Source organism: Lithobates pipiens, unplaced genomic scaffold (genome assembly GCF_037356315.1).
Source record: "Lithobates pipiens isolate NorthernLeopardFrog02 unplaced genomic scaffold, aLitPip1_a1.2 Scaffold_1, whole genome shotgun sequence".
NCBI lineage: Eukaryota > Metazoa > Chordata > Amphibia > Anura > Ranidae > Lithobates > Lithobates pipiens.
The window spans coordinates 61,949,246-61,967,192 of record NW_027507685.1 but is presented as its reverse complement, the minus strand read 5'-3'; the positions used below and the strand labels follow the sequence as shown (position 1 = coordinate 61,967,192).

Genomic DNA, 17,947 nt, shown 5'->3' with positions numbered 1-17,947 from the left:
TTAGGCATATTTAAGTTATGACACCAGCCATTTGATGATTTGATAGTTTGGTTGAGAACACAAGCAAATGGGACAGTTATCAATCCCGGGATTCCATGCATGTAACTGTGTTTTGAAACCCTTAAATCAATTGGTTTACTTCCACTTTATGATTTATTTCTGTTTGGAGGCTCTGGGCTTCAGCAAATTGGAAGCCTCCAGCAAGAAGCACGTTGTTATGGCTAAAGCAAGAATTTACGAGTGAAGGTCACAGGAAGGAACTGGAAAGCAGCATAGAAAACGACCACGAAGGGACTCGAACCCTCAATCTTCTGATCCGAAGTCAGACGCCTTATCCATTAGGCCACGCGGTCTGCCACAAGGACATGATTCTGGTTTGTGGCGCCCGGATCAACCAAACACTCGAAGATCACCTGGGACATCTTCTACTTTTTTTGCTCAAGGAGATTTGGTAGAAAGGATCTGAAATGTATGACTTGGTGCAAGGTCATGCTTGAAGAAGTGCATTTGCAAAAGGGCCTAGGTTCAGAGTGTTCATACAGCTCCTTGACAATGGTAATAGATCAATAGAGTACTACGAGTAGATGATATTTCCAGAGGAAGCCATAGCACCTCAATATATCTGGTCAGGATGGCCGAGTGGTCTAAGGCGCCAGACTCAAGAGCTGTTTCTTCACATTGTGTGGGTGTTCTGGTCTCCAAATGGAGGCGTGGGTTCAAATCCCACTTCTGACAATCTGTTTACACATTTAGCTTGAACTACAATCACCACTCCCGCTGTGTTTTCATGCTACCATGTCACCGACAAAAAAACATGAAAAAAAATCCAAAAACTTTGCACATCCTACATAAAGATCAAATTCTTGAGGAAAATCTGCTAGACCATGCTGTTAAATCTGTCATTTAAAGTGCAACTTTAGTAGAAAAGTAAGTCCTGCTACATCTCTTCCGGTTGTCCGATTTTGCATATATACTCATGTAAAACATTAAAAAATATGGTTCTATACACTTTGAAATCCAGTAATACGCTGTTTCAACCTGCTCTGCACATACTCAGTTGCTCTCCCATTTTGGGGAAATATTTAAGTTATGACACCAGCCATTTGATGATTTGATAGTTTGGTTGAGAACACAAGCAAATGGGACAGTTATCAATCCCGGGATTCCAGGCATGTAACTGTGTTTTGAAACCCTTAAATCAATTGGTTTACTTCCACTTTATGATTTACTTCTGTTTGGAGGCTCTGGGCTTCAGCAAATTGGAAGCCTCCAGCAAGAAGCACGTTGTTATGGGTAAAGCAAGAATTTACGAGTGAAGGTCACAGGAAGGAACTGGAAAGCAGCATAGAAAACGACCACGAAGGGACTCGAACCCTCAATCTTCTGATCTGAAGTCAGACGCCTTATCCATTAGGCCACGCGGTCTGCCACAAGGACATGATTCTGGTTTGTGGCGCCCGGATCAACCAAACACTCGAAGATCACCTGGGACATCTTCTACTTTTTTTGCTCAAGGAGATTTGGTAGAAAGGATCTGAAATGTATGACTTGGTGCAAGGTCATGCTTTAAGAAGTGCATTTGCAAAAGGGCCTAGGTTCAGAGTGTTCATACAGCTCCTTGACAATGGTAATAGATCAATAGAGTACCACGAGTAGATGATATTTCCAGAGGAAGCCAAAGTACCTCAATGTATCTTGTCAGGATGGCCGAGTGGTCTAAGGCTCCAGACTCAAGGGCTGTTTCTTCACATTGTGTGGGTGTTCTGGTGTCCAAATGGAGGCGTGGGTTCAAATCCCACTTCTGACAATCTGTTTACACATTTAGCTTGAACTACAATCACCACTCCCGCTGTGTTTTCATGCTACCATGTCACCGGCAAAAAAACATGAAAAAAAATCCCAAAACTTTGCACATCCTACATAAAGATCAAATTCTTGAGGAAAATCTGCTAGACCATGCTGTTAAATCTGTCATTTAAAGTGCAACTTTAGTCAGAAAAGTAAGTCCTGCTACATCTCTTCCGGTTGTCCCATTTTGCATATATACTCATGTAAAACATTAAAAAATATGCTTCTATACACTTTGAAATCCAGTAATACGCTGTTTCAACCTGCTCTGCACATACTCAGTTGCTCTCCCATTTTAGGCATATTTAAGTTATGACACCAGCCATTTGATGATTTGATAGTTTGGTTGAGAACACAAGCAAATGGGACAGTTATCAATCCCGGGATTCCAGGCATGTAACTGTGTTTTGAAACCCTTAAATCAATTGGTTTACTTCCACTTTATGATTTACTTCTGTTTGGAGGCTCTGGGCTTCAGCAAATTGGAAGCCTCCAGCAAGAAGCACGTTGTTATGGGTAAAGCAAGAATTTACGAGTGAAGGTCACAGGAAGGAACTGGAAAGCAGCATAGAAAACGACCACGAAGGGACTCGAACCCTCAATCTTCTGATCCGAAGTCAGACGCCTTATCCATTAGGCCACGCGGTCTGCCACAAGGACATGATTCTGGTTTGTGGCGCCCGGATCAACCAAACACTCGAAGATCACCTGGGACATCTTCTACTTTTTTTGCTCAAGGAGATTTGGTAGAAAGGATCTGAAATGTATGACTTGGTGCAAGGTCATGCTTTAAGAAGTGCATTTGCAAAAGGGCCTAGGTTCAGAGTGTTCATACAGCTCCTTGACAATGGTAATAGATCAATAGAGTACTACGAGTAGATGATATTTCCAGAGGAAGCCATAGCACCTCAATATATCTTGTTAGGATGGCCGAGTGGTCTAAGGCGCCAGACTCAAGGGCTGTTTCTTCACATTGTGTGGGTGTTCTGGTGTCCAAATGGAGGCGTGGGTTCAAATCCCACTTCTGACAATCTGTTTACACATTTAGCTTGAACTACAATCACCACTCCCGCTGTGTTTTCATGCTACCATGTCACCGGCAAAAAAACATGAAAAAAAATCCCAAAACTTTGCACATCCTACATAAAGATCAAATTCTTGAGGAAAATCTGCTAGACCATGCTGTTAAATCTGTCATTTAAAGTGCAACTTTAGTAGAAAAGTAAGTCCTGCTACATCTCTTCCGGTTGTCCGATTTTGCATATATACTCATGTAAAACATTAAAAAATATGGTTCTATACACTTTGAAATCCAGTAATACGCTGTTTCAACCTGCTCTGCACATACTCAGTTGCTCTCCCATTTTGGGGAAATATTTAAGTTATGACACCAGCCATTTGATGATTTGATAGTTTGGTTGAGAACACAAGCAAATGGGACAGTTATCAATCCCGGGATTCCAGGCATGTAACTGTGTTTTGAAACCCTTAAATCAATTGGTTTACTTCCACTTTATGATTTACTTCTGTTTGGAGGCTCTGGGCTTCAGCAAATTGGAAGCCTCCAGCAAGAAGCACGTTGTTATGGGTAAAGCAAGAATTTACGAGTGAAGGTCACAGGAAGGAACTGGAAAGCAGCATAGAAAACGACCACGAAGGGACTCGAACCCTCAATCTTCTGATCTGAAGTCAGACGCCTTATCCATTAGGCCACGCGGTCTGCCACAAGGACATGATTCTGGTTTGTGGCGCCCGGATCAACCAAACACTCGAAGATCACCTGGGACATCTTCTACTTTTTTTGCTCAAGGAGATTTGGTAGAAAGGATCTGAAATGTATGACTTGGTGCAAGGTCATGCTTTAAGAAGTGCATTTGCAAAAGGGCCTAGGTTCAGAGTGTTCATACAGCTCCTTGACAATGGTAATAGATCAATAGAGTACCACGAGTAGATGATATTTCCAGAGGAAGCCAAAGTACCTCAATGTATCTTGTCAGGATGGCCGAGTGGTCTAAGGCTCCAGACTCAAGGGCTGTTTCTTCACATTGTGTGGGTGTTCTGGTGTCCAAATGGAGGCGTGGGTTCAAATCCCACTTCTGACAATCTGTTTACACATTTAGCTTGAACTACAATCACCACTCCCGCTGTGTTTTCATGCTACCATGTCACCGGCAAAAAAACATGAAAAAAAATCCCAAAACTTTGCACATCCTACATAAAGATCAAATTCTTGAGGAAAATCTGCTAGACCATGCTGTTAAATCTGTCATTTAAAGTGCAACTTTAGTCAGAAAAGTAAGTCCTGCTACATCTCTTCCGGTTGTCCCATTTTGCATATATACTCATGTAAAACATTAAAAAATATGCTTCTATACACTTTGAAATCCAGTAATACGCTGTTTCAACCTGCTCTGCACATACTCAGTTGCTCTCCCATTTTAGGCATATTTAAGTTATGACACCAGCCATTTGATGATTTGATAGTTTGGTTGAGAACACAAGCAAATGGGACAGTTATCAATCCCGGGATTCCAGGCATGTAACTGTGTTTTGAAACCCTTAAATCAATTGGTTTACTTCCACTTTATGATTTACTTCTGTTTGGAGGCTCTGGGCTTCAGCAAATTGGAAGCCTCCAGCAAGAAGCACGTTGTTATGGGTAAAGCAAGAATTTACGAGTGAAGGTCACAGGAAGGAACTGGAAAGCAGCATAGAAAACGACCACGAAGGGACTCGAACCCTCAATCTTCTGATCCGAAGTCAGACGCCTTATCCATTAGGCCACGCGGTCTGCCACAAGGACATGATTCTGGTTTGTGGCGCCCGGATCAACCAAACACTCGAAGATCACCTGGGACATCTTCTACTTTTTTTGCTCAAGGAGATTTGGTAGAAAGGATCTGAAATGTATGACTTGGTGCAAGGTCATGCTTTAAGAAGTGCATTTGCAAAAGGGCCTAGGTTCAGAGTGTTCATACAGCTCCTTGACAATGGTAATAGATCAATAGAGTACTACGAGTAGATGATATTTCCAGAGGAAGCCATAGCACCTCAATATATCTTGTCAGGATGGCTGAGTGGTCTAAGGCACCAGACTCAAGAGCTGTTTCTTCACATTGTGTGGGTGTTCTGGTCTCCAAATGGAGGCGTGGGTTCAAATCCCACTTCTGACAATCTGTTTACACATTTAGCTTGAACTACAATCACCACTCCCGCTGTGTTTTCATGCTACCATGTCAACGACAAAAAAACATGAAAAAAAATCCAAAAACTTTGCACATCCTACATAAAGATCAAATTCTTGAGGAAAATCTGCTAGACCATGCTGTTAAATCTGTCATTTAAAGTGCAACTTTAGTAGAAAAGTAAGTCCTGCTACATCTCTTCTGGTTGTCCCATTTTGCATATATACTCATGTAAAACATTAAAAAATATGGTTCTATACACTTTGAAATCCAGTAATACGCTGTTTCAACCTGCTCTGCACATACTCAGTTGCTCTCCCATTTTGGGGAAATATTTAAGTTATGACACCAGCCATTTGATGATTTGATAGTTTGGTTGAGAACACAAGCAAATGGGACAGTTATCAATCCCGGGATTCCAGGCATGTAACTGTGTTTTGAAACCCTTAAATCAATTGGTTTACTTCCACTTTATGATTTACTTCTGTTTGGAGGCTCTGGGCTTCAGCAAATTGGAAGCCTCCAGCAAGAAGCACGTTGTTATGGGTAAAGCAAGAATTTACGAGTGAAGGTCACAGGAAGGAACTGGAAAGCAGCATAGAAAACGACCACGAAGGGACTCGAACCCTCAATCTTCTGATCCGAAGTCAGACGCCTTATCCATTAGGCCACACGGTCTGCCACAAGGACATGATTCTGGTTTGTGGCGCCCGGATCAACCAAACACTCGAAGATCACCTGGGACATCTTCTACTTTTTTTGCTCAAGGAGATTTGGTAGAAAGGATCTGAAATGTATGACTTGGTGCAAGGTCATGCTTTAAGAAGTGCATTTGCAAAAGGGCCTAGGTTCAGAGTGTTCATACAGCTCCTTGACAATGGTAATAGATCAATAGAGTACTACGAGTAGATGATATTTCCAGAGGAAGCCATAGCACCTCAATATGTCTTGTCAGGATGGCCGAGTGGTCTAAGGCGCCAGACTCAAGAGCTGTTTCTTCACATTGTGTGGGTGTTCTGGTCTCCAAATGGAGGCGTGGGTTCAAATCCCACTTCTGACAATCTGTTTACACATTTAGCTTGAACTACAATCACCACTCCCGCTGTGTTTTCATGCTACCATGTCACCGACAAAAAAACATGAAAAAAAATCCAAAAACTTTGCACATCCTACATAAAGATCAAATTCTTGAGGAAAATCTGCTAGACCATGCTGTTAAATCTGTCATTTAAAGTGCAACTTTAGTAGAAAAGTAAGTCCTGCTACATCTCTTCTGGTTGTCCCATTTTGCATATATACTCATGTAAAACATTAAAAAATATGGTTCTATACACTTTGAAATCCAGTAATACGCTGTTTCAACCTGCTCTGCACATACTCAGTTGCTCTCCCATTTTGGGGAAATATTTAAGTTATGACACCAGCCATTTGATGATTTGATAGTTTGGTTGAGAACACAAGCAAATGGGACAGTTATCAATCCCGGGATTCCAGGCATGTAACTGTGTTTTGAAACCCTTAAATCAATTGGTTTACTTCCACTTTATGATTTACTTCTGTTTGGAGGCTCTGGGCTTCAGCAAATTGGAAGCCTCCAGCAAGAAGCACGTTGTTATGGGTAAAGCAAGAATTTACGAGTGAAGGTCACAGGAAGGAACTGGAAAGCAGCATAGAAAACGACCACGAAGGGACTCGAACCCTCAATCTTCTGATGCGAAGTCAGACGCCTTATCCATTAGGCCACACGGTCTGCCACAAGGACATGATTCTGGTTTGTGGCGCCCGGATCAACCAAACACTCGAAGATCACCTGGGACATCTTCTACTTTTTTTGCTCAAGGAGATTTGGTAGAAAGGATCTGAAATGTATGACTTGGTGCAAGGTCATGCTTTAAGAAGTGCATTTGCAAAAGGGCCTAGGTTCAGAGTGTTCATACAGCTCCTTGACAATGGTAATAGATCAATAGAGTACTACGAGTAGATGATATTTCCAGAGGAAGCCATAGCACCTCAATATGTCTTGTCAGGATGGCCGAGTGGTCTAAGGCGCCAGACTCAAGAGCTGTTTCTTCACATTGTGTGGGTGTTCTGGTCTCCAAATGGAGGCGTGGGTTCAAATCCCACTTCTGACAATCTGTTTACACATTTAGCTTGAACTACAATCACCACTCCCGCTGTGTTTTCATGCTACCATGTCACCGACAAAAAAACATGAAAAAAAATCCAAAAACTTTGCACATCCTACATAAAGATCAAATTCTTGAGGAAAATCTGCTAGACCATGCTGTTAAATCTGTCATTTAAAGTGCAACTTTAGTAGAAAAGTAAGTCCTGCTACATCTCTTCCGGTTGTCCCATTTTGCATATATACTCATGTAAAACATTAAAAAATATGGTTCTATACACTTTGAAATCCAGTAATACGCTGTTTCAACCTGCTCTGCACATACTCAGTTGCTCTCCCATTTTAGGCATATTTAAGTTATGACACCAGCCATTTGATGATTTGATAGTTTGGTTGAGAACACAAGCAAATGGGACAGTTATTAATCCCGGGATTCCAGGCATGTAACTGTGTTTTGAAACCCTTAAATCAATTGGTTTACTTCCACTTTATGATTTACTTCTGTTTGGAGGCTCTGGGCTTCAGCAAATTGGAAGCCTCCAGCAAGAAGCACGTTGTTATGGCTAAAGCAAGAATTTACGAGTGAAGGTCACAGGAAGGAACTGGAAAGCAGCATAGAAAACAACCACGAAGGGACTCGAACCCTCAATCTTCTGATCCGAAGTCAGACGCCTTATCCTTTAGGCCACGCGGTCTGCCACAAGGACATGATTCTGGTTTGTGGCGCCCGGATCAACCAAACACTCGAAGATCACCTGGGACATCTTCTACTTTTTTTGCTCAAGGAGATTTGGTAGAAAGGATCTGAAATGTATGACTTGGTGCAAGGTCATGCTTTAAGAAGTGCATTTGCAAAAGGGCCTAGGTTCAGAGTGTTCATACAGCTCCTTGACAATGGTAATAGATCAATAGAGTACTACGAGTAAATGATATTTCCAGAGGAAGCCATACACCTCAATATATCTTGTCAGGATGGCCGAGTGGTCTAAGGCGCCAGACTCAAGAGCTGTTTCTTCACATTGTGTGGGTGTTCTGGTCTCCAAATGGAGGCGTGGGTTCAAATCCCACTTCTGACAATCTGTTTACACATTTAGCTTGAACTACAATCACCACTCCCGCTGTGTTTTCATGCTACCATGTCACCGACAAAAAAACATGAAAAAAAATCCAAAAACGTTGCACATCCTACATAAAGATCAAATTCTTGAGGAAAATCTGCTAGACCATGCTGTTAAATCTGTCATTTAAAGTGCAACTTTAGTAGAAAAGTAAGTCCTGCTACATCTCTTCCGGTTGTCCCATTTTGCATATATACTCATGTAAAACATTAAAAAATATGGTTCTATACACTTTGAAATCCAGTAATACGCTGTTTCAACCTGCTCTGCACATACTCAGTTGCTCTCCCATTTTGGGGAAATATTTAAGTTATGACACCTGCCATTTGATGATTTGATAGTTTGGTTGAGAACACAAGCAAATGGGACAGTTATTAATCCCGGGATTCCAGGCATGTAACTGTGTTTTGAAACCCTTAAATCAATTGGTTTACTTCCACTTTATGATTTACTTCTGTTTGGAGGCTCTGGGCTTCAGCAAATTGGAAGCCTCCAGCAAGAAGCACGTTGTTATGGCTAAAGCAAGAATTTACGAGTGAAGGTCACAGGAAGGAACTGGAAAGCAGCATAGAAAACGACCACGAAGGGACTCGAACCCTCAATCTTCTGATCCGAAGTCAGACGCCTTATCCATTATGCCACGCGGTCTGCCACAAGGACATGATTCTGGTTTGTGGCACCCGGATCAACCAAACACTCGAAGATCACCTGGGACATCTTCTACTTTTTTTGCTCAAGGAGATTTGGTAGAAAGGATCTGAAATGTATGACTTGGTGCAAGGTCATGCTTTAAGAAGTGCATTTGCAAAAGGGCCTAGGTTCAGAGTGTTCATACAGCTCCTTGACAATGGTAATAGATCAATAGAGTACTACGAGTAGATGATATTTCCAGAGGAAGCCATAGCACCTCAATATATTTTGTCAGGATGGCCGAGTGGTCTAAGGCGCCAGACTCAAGAGCTGTTTCTTCACATTGTGTGGGTGTTCTGGTCTCCAAATGGAGGCGTGGGTTCAAATCCCACTTCTGACAATCTGTTTACACATTTAGCTTGAACTACAATCACCACTCCCGCTGTGTTTTCATGCTACCATGTCACCGACAAAAAAACATGAAAAAAAATCCAAAAACTTTGCACATCCTACATAAAGATCAAATTCTTGAGGAAAATCTGCTAGACCATGCTGTTAAATCTGTCATTTAAAGTGCAACTTTAGTAGAAAAGTAAGTCCTGCTACATCTCTTCTGGTTGTCCCATTTTGCATATATACTCATGTAAAACATTAAAAAATATGGTTCTATACACTTTGAAATCCAGTAATACGCTGTTTCAACCTGCTCTGCACATACTCAGTTGCTCTCCCATTTTGGGGAAATATTTAAGTTATGACACCAGCCATTTGATGATTTGATAGTTTGGTTGAGAACACAAGCAAATGGGACAGTTATCAATCCCGGGATTCCAGGCATGTAACTGTGTTTTGAAACCCTTAAATCAATTGGTTTACTTCCACTTTATGATTTACTTCTGTTTGGAGGCTCTGGGCTTCAGCAAATTGGAAGCCTCCAGCAAGAAGCACGTTGTTATGGGTAAAGCAAGAATTTACGAGTGAAGGTCACAGGAAGGAACTGGAAAGCAGCATAGAAAACGACCACGAAGGGACTCGAACCCTCAATCTTCTGATCCGAAGTCAGACGCCTTATCCACTAGGCCACACGGTCTGCCACAAGGACATGATTCTGGTTTGTGGCGCCCGGATCAACCAAACACTCGAAGATCACCTGGGACATCTTCTACTTTTTTTGCTCAAGGAGATTTGGTAGAAAGGATCTGAAATGTATGACTTGGTGCAAGGTCATGCTTTAAGAAGTGCATTTGCAAAAGGGCCTAGGTTCAGAGTGTTCATACAGCTCCTTGACAATGGTAATAGATCAATAGAGTACTACGAGTAGATGATATTTCCAGAGGAAGCCATAGCACCTCAATATGTCTTGTCAGGATGGCCGAGTGGTCTAAGGCGCCAGACTCAAGAGCTGTTTCTTCACATTGTGTGGGTGTTCTGGTCTCCAAATGGAGGCGTGGGTTCAAATCCCACTTCTGACAATCTGTTTACACATTTAGCTTGAACTACAATCACCACTCCCGCTGTGTTTTCATGCTACCATGTCACCGACAAAAAAACATGAAAAAAAATCCAAAAACTTTGCACATCCTACATAAAGATCAAATTCTTGAGGAAAATCTGCTAGACCATGCTGTTAAATCTGTCATTTAATGTGCAACTTTAGTAGAAAAGTAAGTCCTGCTACATCTCTTCTGGTTGTCCCATTTTGCATATATACTCATGTAAAACATTAAAAAATATGGTTCTATACACTTTGAAATCCAGTAATACGCTGTTTCAACCTGCTCTGCACATACTCAGTTGCTCTCCCATTTTGGGGAAATATTTAAGTTATGACACCAGCCATTTGATGATTTGATAGTTTGGTTGAGAACACAAGCAAATGGGACAGTTATCAATCCCGGGATTCCAGGCATGTAACTGTGTTTTGAAACCCTTAAATCAATTGGTTTACTTCCACTTTATGATTTACTTCTGTTTGGAGGCTCTGGGCTTCAGCAAATTGGAAGCCTCCAGCAAGAAGCACGTTGTTATGGGTAAAGCAAGAATTTACGAGTGAAGGTCACAGGAAGGAACTGGAAAGCAGCATAGAAAACGACCACGAAGGGACTCGAACCCTCAATCTTCTGATGCGAAGTCAGACGCCTTATCCATTAGGCCACACGGTCTGCCACAAGGACATGATTCTGGTTTGTGGCGCCCGGATCAACCAAACACTCGAAGATCACCTGGGACATCTTCTACTTTTTTTGCTCAAGGAGATTTGGTAGAAAGGATCTGAAATGTATGACTTGGTGCAAGGTCATGCTTTAAGAAGTGCATTTGCAAAAGGGCCTAGGTTCAGAGTGTTCATACAGCTCCTTGACAATGGTAATAGATCAATAGAGTACTACGAGTAGATGATATTTCCAGAGGAAGCCATAGCACCTCAATATGTCTTGTCAGGATGGCCGAGTGGTCTAAGGCGCCAGACTCAAGAGCTGTTTCTTCACATTGTGTGGGTGTTCTGGTCTCCAAATGGAGGCGTGGGTTCAAATCCCACTTCTGACAATCTGTTTACACATTTAGCTTGAACTACAATCACCACTCCCGCTGTGTTTTCATGCTACCATGCCACCGACAAAAAAACATGAATAAAAATCCAAAAACTTTGCACATCCTACATAAAGATCAAATTCTTGAGGAAAATCTGCTAGACCATGCTGTTAAATCTGTCATTTAAAGTGCAACTTTAGTAGAAAAGTAAGTCCTGCTACATCTCTTCCGGTTGTCCCATTTTGCATATATACTCATGTAAAACATTAAAAAATATGGTTCTATACACTTTGAAATCCAGTAATACGCTGTTTCAACCTGCTCTGCACATACTCAGTTGCTCTCCCATTTTAGGCATATTTAAGTTATGACACCAGCCATTTGATGATTTGATAGTTTGGTTGAGAACACAAGCAAATGGGACAGTTATTAATCCCGGGATTCCAGGCATGTAACTGTGTTTTGAAACCCTTAAATCAATTGGTTTACTTCCACTTTATGATTTACTTCTGTTTGGAGGCTCTGGGCTTCAGCAAATTGGAAGCCTCCAGCAAGAAGCACGTTGTTATGGCTAAAGCAAGAATTTACGAGTGAAGGTCACAGGAAGGAACTGGAAAGCAGCATAGAAAACGACCACGAAGGGACTCGAACCCTCAATCTTCTGATCCGAAGTCAGACGCCTTATCCATTAGGCCACGCGGTCTGCCACAAGGACATGATTCTGGTTTGTGGCGCCCGGATCAACCAAACACTCGAAGATCACCTGGGACATCTTCTACTTTTTTTGCTCAAGGAGATTTGGTAGAAAGGATCTGAAATGTATGACTTGGTGCAAGGTCATGCTTTAAGAAGTGCATTTGCAAAAGGGCCTAGGTTCAGAGTGTTCATACAGCTCCTTGACAATGGTAATAGATCAATAGAGTACTACGAGTAAATGATATTTCCAGAGGAAGCCATAGCACCTCAATATATCTTGTCAGGATGGCCGAGTGGTCTAAGGCGCCAGACTCAAGAGCTGTTTCTTCACATTGTGTGGGTGTTCTGGTCTCCAAATGGAGGCGTGGGTTCAAATCCCACTTCTGACAATCTGTTTACACATTTAGCTTGAACTACAATCACCACTCCCGCTGTGTTTTCATGCTACAATGTCACCGACAAAAAAACATGAAAAAAAATCCAAAAACATTGCACATCCTACATAAAGATCAAATTCTTGAGGAAAATCTGCTAGACCATGCTGTTAAATCTGTCATTTAAAGTGCAACTTTAGTAGAAAAGTAAGTCCTGCTACATCTCTTCCGGTTGTCCCATTTTGCATATATACTCATGTAAAACATTAAAAAATATGGTTCTATACACTTTGAAATCCAGTAATACGCTGTTTCAACCTGCTCTGCACATACTCAGTTGCTCTCCCATTTTGGGGAAATATTTAAGTTATGACACCAGCCATTTGATGATTTGATAGTTTGGTTGAGAACACAAGCAAATGGGACAGTTATTAATCCCGGGATTCCAGGCATGTAACTGTGTTTTGAAACCCTTAAATCAATTGGTTTACTTCCACTTTATGATTTACTTCTGTTTGGAGGCTCTGGGCTTCAGCAAATTGGAAGCCTCCAGCAAGAAGCACGTTGTTATGGCTAAAGCAAGAATTTACGAGTGAAGGTCACAGGAAGGAACTGGAAAGCAGCATAGAAAACGACCACGAAGGGACTCGAACCCTCAATCTTCTGATCCGAAGTCAGACGCCTTATCCATTATGCCACGCGGTCTGCCACAAGGACATGATTCTGGTTTGTGGCACCCGGATCAACCAAACACTCGAAGATCACCTGGGACATCTTCTACTTTTTTTGCTCAAGGAGATTTGGTAGAAAGGATCTGAAATGTATGACTTGGTGCAAGGTCATGCTTTAAGAAGTGCATTTGCAAAAGGGCCTAGGTTCAGAGTGTTCATACAGCTCCTTGACAATGGTAATAGATCAATAGAGTACTACGAGTAGATGATATTTCCAGAGGAAGCCATATCACCTCAATATATTTTGTCAGGATGGCCGAGTGGTCTAAGGCGCCAGACTCAAGAGCTGTTTCTTCACATTGTGTGGGTGTTCTGGTCTCCAAATGGAGGCGTGGGTTCAAATCCCACTTCTGACAATCTGTTTACACATTTAGCTTGAACTACAATCACCACTCCCGCTGTGTTTTCATGCTACCATGTCACCGACAAAAAAACATGAAAAAAAATCCAAAAACTTTGCACATCCTACATAAAGATCAAATTCTTGAGGAAAATCTGCTAGACCATGCTGTTAAATCTGTCATTTAAAGTGCAACTTTAGTAGAAAAGTAAGTCCTGCTACATCTCTTCTGGTTGTCCCATTTTGCATATATACTCATGTAAAACATTAAAAAATATGGTTCTATACACTTTGAATTCCAGTAATACGCTGTTTCAACCTGCTCTGCACATACTCAGTTGCTCTCCCATTTTGGGGAAATATTTAAGTTATGACACCAGCCATTTGATGATTTGATAGTTTGGTTGAGAACACAAGCAAATGGGACAGTTATCAATCCCGGGATTCCAGGCATGTAACTGTGTTTTGAAACCCTTAAATCAATTGGTTTACTTCCACTTTATGATTTACTTCTGTTTGGAGGCTCTGGGCTTCAGCAAATTGGAAGCCTCCAGCAAGAAGCACGTTGTTATGGGTAAAGCAAGAATTTACGAGTGAAGGTCACAGGAAGGAACTGGAAAGCAGCATAGAAAACGACCACGAAGGGACTCGAACCCTCAATCTTCTGATCCGAAGTCAGACGCCTTATCCATTAGGCCACACGGTCTGCCACAAGGACATGATTCTGGTTTGTGGCGCCCGGATCAACCAAACACTCGAAGATCACCTGGGACATCTTCTACTTTTTTTGCTCAAGGAGATTTGGTAGAAAGGATCTGAAATGTATGACTTGGTGCAAGGTCATGCTTTAAGAAGTGCATTTGCAAAAGGGCCTAGGTTCAGAGTGTTCATACAGCTCCTTGACAATGGTAATAGATCAATAGAGTACTACGAGTAGATGATATTTCCAGAGGAAGCCATAGCACCTCAATATGTCTTGTCAGGATGGCCGAGTGGTCTAAGGCGCCAGACTCAAGAGCTGTTTCTTCACATTGTGTGGGTGTTCTGGTCTCCAAATGGAGGCGTAGGTTCAAATCCCACTTCTGACAATCTGTTTACACATTTAGCTTGAACTACAATCACCACTCCCGCTGTGTTTTCATGCTACCATGTCACCGACAAAAAAACATGAAAAAAAATCCAAAAACTTTGCACATCCTACATAAAGATCAAATTCTTGAGGAAAATCTGCTAGACCATGCTGTTAAATCTGTCATTTAAAGTGCAACTTTAGTAGAAAAGTAAGTCCTGCTACATCTCTTCCGGTTGTCCCATTTTGCATATATACTCATGTAAAACATTAAAAAATATGGTTCTATACACTTTGAAATCCAGTAATACGCTGTTTCAACCTGCTCTGCACATACTCAGTTGCTCTCCCATTTTAGGCATATTTAAGTTATGACACCAGCCATTTGATGATTTGATAGTTTGGTTGAGAACACAAGCAAATGGGACAGTTATTAATCCCGGGATTCCAGGCATGTAACTGTGTTTTGAAACCCTTAAATCAATTGGTTTACTTCCACTTTATGATTTACTTCTGTTTGGAGGCTCTGGGCTTCAGCAAATTGGAAGCCTCCAGCAAGAAGCACGTTGTTATGGCTAAAGCAAGAATTTACGAGTGAAGGTCACAGGAAGGAACTGGAAAGCAGCATAGAAAACGACCACGAAGGGACTCGAACCCTCAATCTTCTGATCCGAAGTCAGACGCCTTATCCATTAGGCCACGCGGTCTGCCACAAGGACATGATTCTGGTTTGTGGCGCCCGGATCAACCAAACACTCGAAGATCACCTGGGACATCTTCTACTTTTTTTGCTCAAGGAGATTTGGTAGAAAGGATCTGAAATGTATGACTTGGTGCAAGGTCATGCTTTAAGAAGTGCATTTGCAAAAGGGCCTAGGTTCAGAGTGTTCATACAGCTCCTTGACAATGGTAATAGATCAATAGAGTACTACGAGTAAATGATATTTCCAGAGGAAGCCATAGCACCTCAATATATCTTGTCAGGATGGCCGAGTGGTCTAAGGCGCCAGACTCAAGAGCTGTTTCTTCACATTGTGTGGGTGTTCTGGTCTCCAAATGGAGGCGTGGGTTCAAATCGCACTTCTGACAATCTGTTTACACATTTAGCTTGAACTACAATCACCACTCCCGCTGTGTTTTCATGCTACCATGTCACCGACAAAAAAACATGAAAAAAAATCCAAAAACTTTGCACATCCTACATAAAGATCAAATTCTTGAGGAAAATCTGCTAGACCATGCTGTTAAATCTGTCATTTAAAGTGCAACTTTAGTAGAAAAGTAAGTCCTGCTACATCTCTTCCGGTTGTCCCATTTTGCATATATACTCATGTAAAACATTAAAAAATATGGTTCTATACACTTTGAAATCCAGTAATACGCTGTTTCAACCTGCTCTGCACATACTCAGTTGCTCTCCCATTTTGGGGAAATATTTAAGTTATGACACCAGCCATTTGATGATTTGATAGTTTGGTTGAGAACACAAGCAAATGGGACAGTTATCAATCCCGGGATTCCAGGCATGTAACTGTGTTTTGAAACCCTTAAATCAATTGGTTTACTTCCACTTTATGATTTACTTCTGTTTGGAGGCTCTGGGCTTCAGCAAATTGGAAGCCTCCAGCAAGAAGCACGTTGTTATGGCTAAAGCAAGAATTTACGAGTGAAGGTCACAGGAAGGAACTGGAAAGCAGCATAGAAAACGACCACGAAGGGACTCGAACCCTCAATCTTCTGATCCGAAGTCAGACGCCTTATCCATTATGCCACGCGGTCTGCCACAAGGACATGATTCTGGTTTGTGGCGCCCGGATCAACCAAACACTCGAAGATCACCTGGGACATCTTCTACTTTTTTTGCTCAAGGAGATTTGGTAGAAAGGATCTGAAATGTATGACTTGGTGCAAGGTCATGCTTTAAGAAGTGCATTTGCAAAAGGGCCTAGGTTCAGAGTGTTCATACAGCTCCTTGACAATGGTAATAGATCAATAGAGTACTACGAGTAGATGATATTTCCAGAGGAAGCCATAGCACCTCAATATATCTTGTCAGGATGGCCGAGTGGTCTAAGGCGCCAGACTCAAGAGCTGTTTCTTCACATTGTGTGGGTGTTCTGGTCTCCAAATAGAGGCGTGGGTTCAAATCCCTCTTCTGACAATCTGTTTACACATTTAGCTTGAACTACAATCACCACTCCCGCTGTGTTTTCATGCTACCATGTCACCGACAAAAAAACATGAAAAAAAATCCAAAAACTTTGCACATCCTACATAAAGATCAAATTCTTGAGGAAAATCTGCTAGACCATGCTGTTAAATCTGTCATTTAAAGTGCAACTTTAGTAGAAAAGTAAGTCCTGCTACATCTCTTCCGGTTGTCCCATTTTGCATATATACTCATGTAAAACATTAAAAAATATGGTTCTATACACTTTGAAATCCAGTAATACGCTGTTTCAACCTGCTCTGCACATACTCAGTTGCTCTCCCATTTTAGGCATATTTAAGTTATGACACCAGCCATTTGATGATTTGATAGTTTGGTTGAGAACACAAGCAAATGGGACAGTTATTAATCCCGGGATTCCAGGCATGTAACTGTGTTTTGAAACCCTTTAGGGTCCTTTCACACGGGGCGGATCAGTTCTGATCCGCCCCGTGGATGTCCGTTTGCTCAGCGGGGATCACTCCGCCGATCCCCGCTGAGCAGGGAGATGACAGCTCCGTCTCTGCACACTGCGCAGGGACGGACCTGTCACAGCGCCGCTCTCCCCTATGGGAGATCGGATGACGACGGACCGCAGTGCCCGTCGTCACCCGATCCGATCCGCAGACGGATGGAAAAATAGCTTTTTCCTCCGTCACACTTTTTCGGATCGGAGCGGGTCGGATGTCAGCGGACATGTCACCGCTGACATCCGACGCTCCATAGAGCTCTATGGAGCACCCGTTCAGGTCCGCCTGAAAAACTGACAGGCGGGCCTGAACGGGACGTTAGTGTGAAAGGGGCCTAAATCAATTGGTTTACTTCCACTTTATGATTTACTTCTGTTTGGAGGCTCTGGGCTTCAGCAAATTGGAAGCCTCCAGCAAGAAGCACGTTGTTATGGCTAAAGCAAGAATTTACGAGTGAAGGTCACAGGAAGGAACTGGAAAGCAGCATAGAAAACGACCACGAAGGGACTCGAACCCTCAATCTTCTGATCCGAAGTCAGACGCCTTATCCATTATGCCACGCGGTCTGCCACAAGGACATGATTCTGGTTTGTGGCGCCCGGATCAACCAAACAGTCGAAGAT

At 42.2% G+C, this 17,947-nt stretch overlaps 15 non-coding genes across 15 annotated transcripts; 9 read left to right on the top strand and 6 right to left on the bottom strand.

Moving 5' to 3' along the window:
* Positions 1 to 280: 280 nt before the first annotated feature.
* TRNAR-UCG (transfer RNA arginine (anticodon UCG)) lies at positions 281 to 353 on the bottom strand. Its single transcript has one exon. It is a non-coding gene; the product is annotated as a tRNA-Arg (tRNA).
* A 272-nt stretch (positions 354 to 625) lies between these two features.
* Positions 626 to 735, top strand: TRNAL-CAA (transfer RNA leucine (anticodon CAA)). Its single transcript has 2 exons — positions 626 to 663; positions 690 to 735. It is a non-coding gene; the product is annotated as a tRNA-Leu (tRNA).
* A 1,688-nt stretch (positions 736 to 2,423) lies between these two features.
* TRNAR-UCG (transfer RNA arginine (anticodon UCG)) lies at positions 2,424 to 2,496 on the bottom strand. Its single transcript has one exon. It is a non-coding gene; the product is annotated as a tRNA-Arg (tRNA).
* A 2,070-nt stretch (positions 2,497 to 4,566) lies between these two features.
* On the bottom strand, positions 4,567 to 4,639 carry TRNAR-UCG (transfer RNA arginine (anticodon UCG)). The gene has a single exon. It is a non-coding gene; the product is annotated as a tRNA-Arg (tRNA).
* Positions 4,640 to 5,983: 1,344 nt separating this feature from the next.
* TRNAL-CAA (transfer RNA leucine (anticodon CAA)) lies at positions 5,984 to 6,093 on the top strand. The gene is made up of 2 exons: positions 5,984 to 6,021; positions 6,048 to 6,093. It is a non-coding gene; the product is annotated as a tRNA-Leu (tRNA).
* A 962-nt stretch (positions 6,094 to 7,055) lies between these two features.
* TRNAL-CAA (transfer RNA leucine (anticodon CAA)) lies at positions 7,056 to 7,165 on the top strand. Its single transcript has 2 exons — positions 7,056 to 7,093; positions 7,120 to 7,165. It is a non-coding gene; the product is annotated as a tRNA-Leu (tRNA).
* A 959-nt stretch (positions 7,166 to 8,124) lies between these two features.
* On the top strand, positions 8,125 to 8,234 carry TRNAL-CAA (transfer RNA leucine (anticodon CAA)). The gene is made up of 2 exons: positions 8,125 to 8,162; positions 8,189 to 8,234. It is a non-coding gene; the product is annotated as a tRNA-Leu (tRNA).
* Positions 8,235 to 9,196: 962 nt separating this feature from the next.
* Positions 9,197 to 9,306, top strand: TRNAL-CAA (transfer RNA leucine (anticodon CAA)). The gene is made up of 2 exons: positions 9,197 to 9,234; positions 9,261 to 9,306. It is a non-coding gene; the product is annotated as a tRNA-Leu (tRNA).
* A 617-nt stretch (positions 9,307 to 9,923) lies between these two features.
* Positions 9,924 to 9,996, bottom strand: TRNAR-UCG (transfer RNA arginine (anticodon UCG)). The gene has a single exon. It is a non-coding gene; the product is annotated as a tRNA-Arg (tRNA).
* A 272-nt stretch (positions 9,997 to 10,268) lies between these two features.
* On the top strand, positions 10,269 to 10,378 carry TRNAL-CAA (transfer RNA leucine (anticodon CAA)). The gene is made up of 2 exons: positions 10,269 to 10,306; positions 10,333 to 10,378. It is a non-coding gene; the product is annotated as a tRNA-Leu (tRNA).
* Positions 10,379 to 11,340: 962 nt separating this feature from the next.
* On the top strand, positions 11,341 to 11,450 carry TRNAL-CAA (transfer RNA leucine (anticodon CAA)). Its single transcript has 2 exons — positions 11,341 to 11,378; positions 11,405 to 11,450. It is a non-coding gene; the product is annotated as a tRNA-Leu (tRNA).
* A 615-nt stretch (positions 11,451 to 12,065) lies between these two features.
* On the bottom strand, positions 12,066 to 12,138 carry TRNAR-UCG (transfer RNA arginine (anticodon UCG)). The gene has a single exon. It is a non-coding gene; the product is annotated as a tRNA-Arg (tRNA).
* A 272-nt stretch (positions 12,139 to 12,410) lies between these two features.
* TRNAL-CAA (transfer RNA leucine (anticodon CAA)) lies at positions 12,411 to 12,520 on the top strand. Its single transcript has 2 exons — positions 12,411 to 12,448; positions 12,475 to 12,520. It is a non-coding gene; the product is annotated as a tRNA-Leu (tRNA).
* Positions 12,521 to 13,482: 962 nt separating this feature from the next.
* On the top strand, positions 13,483 to 13,592 carry TRNAL-CAA (transfer RNA leucine (anticodon CAA)). The gene is made up of 2 exons: positions 13,483 to 13,520; positions 13,547 to 13,592. It is a non-coding gene; the product is annotated as a tRNA-Leu (tRNA).
* Positions 13,593 to 15,279: 1,687 nt separating this feature from the next.
* On the bottom strand, positions 15,280 to 15,352 carry TRNAR-UCG (transfer RNA arginine (anticodon UCG)). The gene has a single exon. It is a non-coding gene; the product is annotated as a tRNA-Arg (tRNA).
* Positions 15,353 to 17,947: the final 2,595 nt, after the last annotated feature.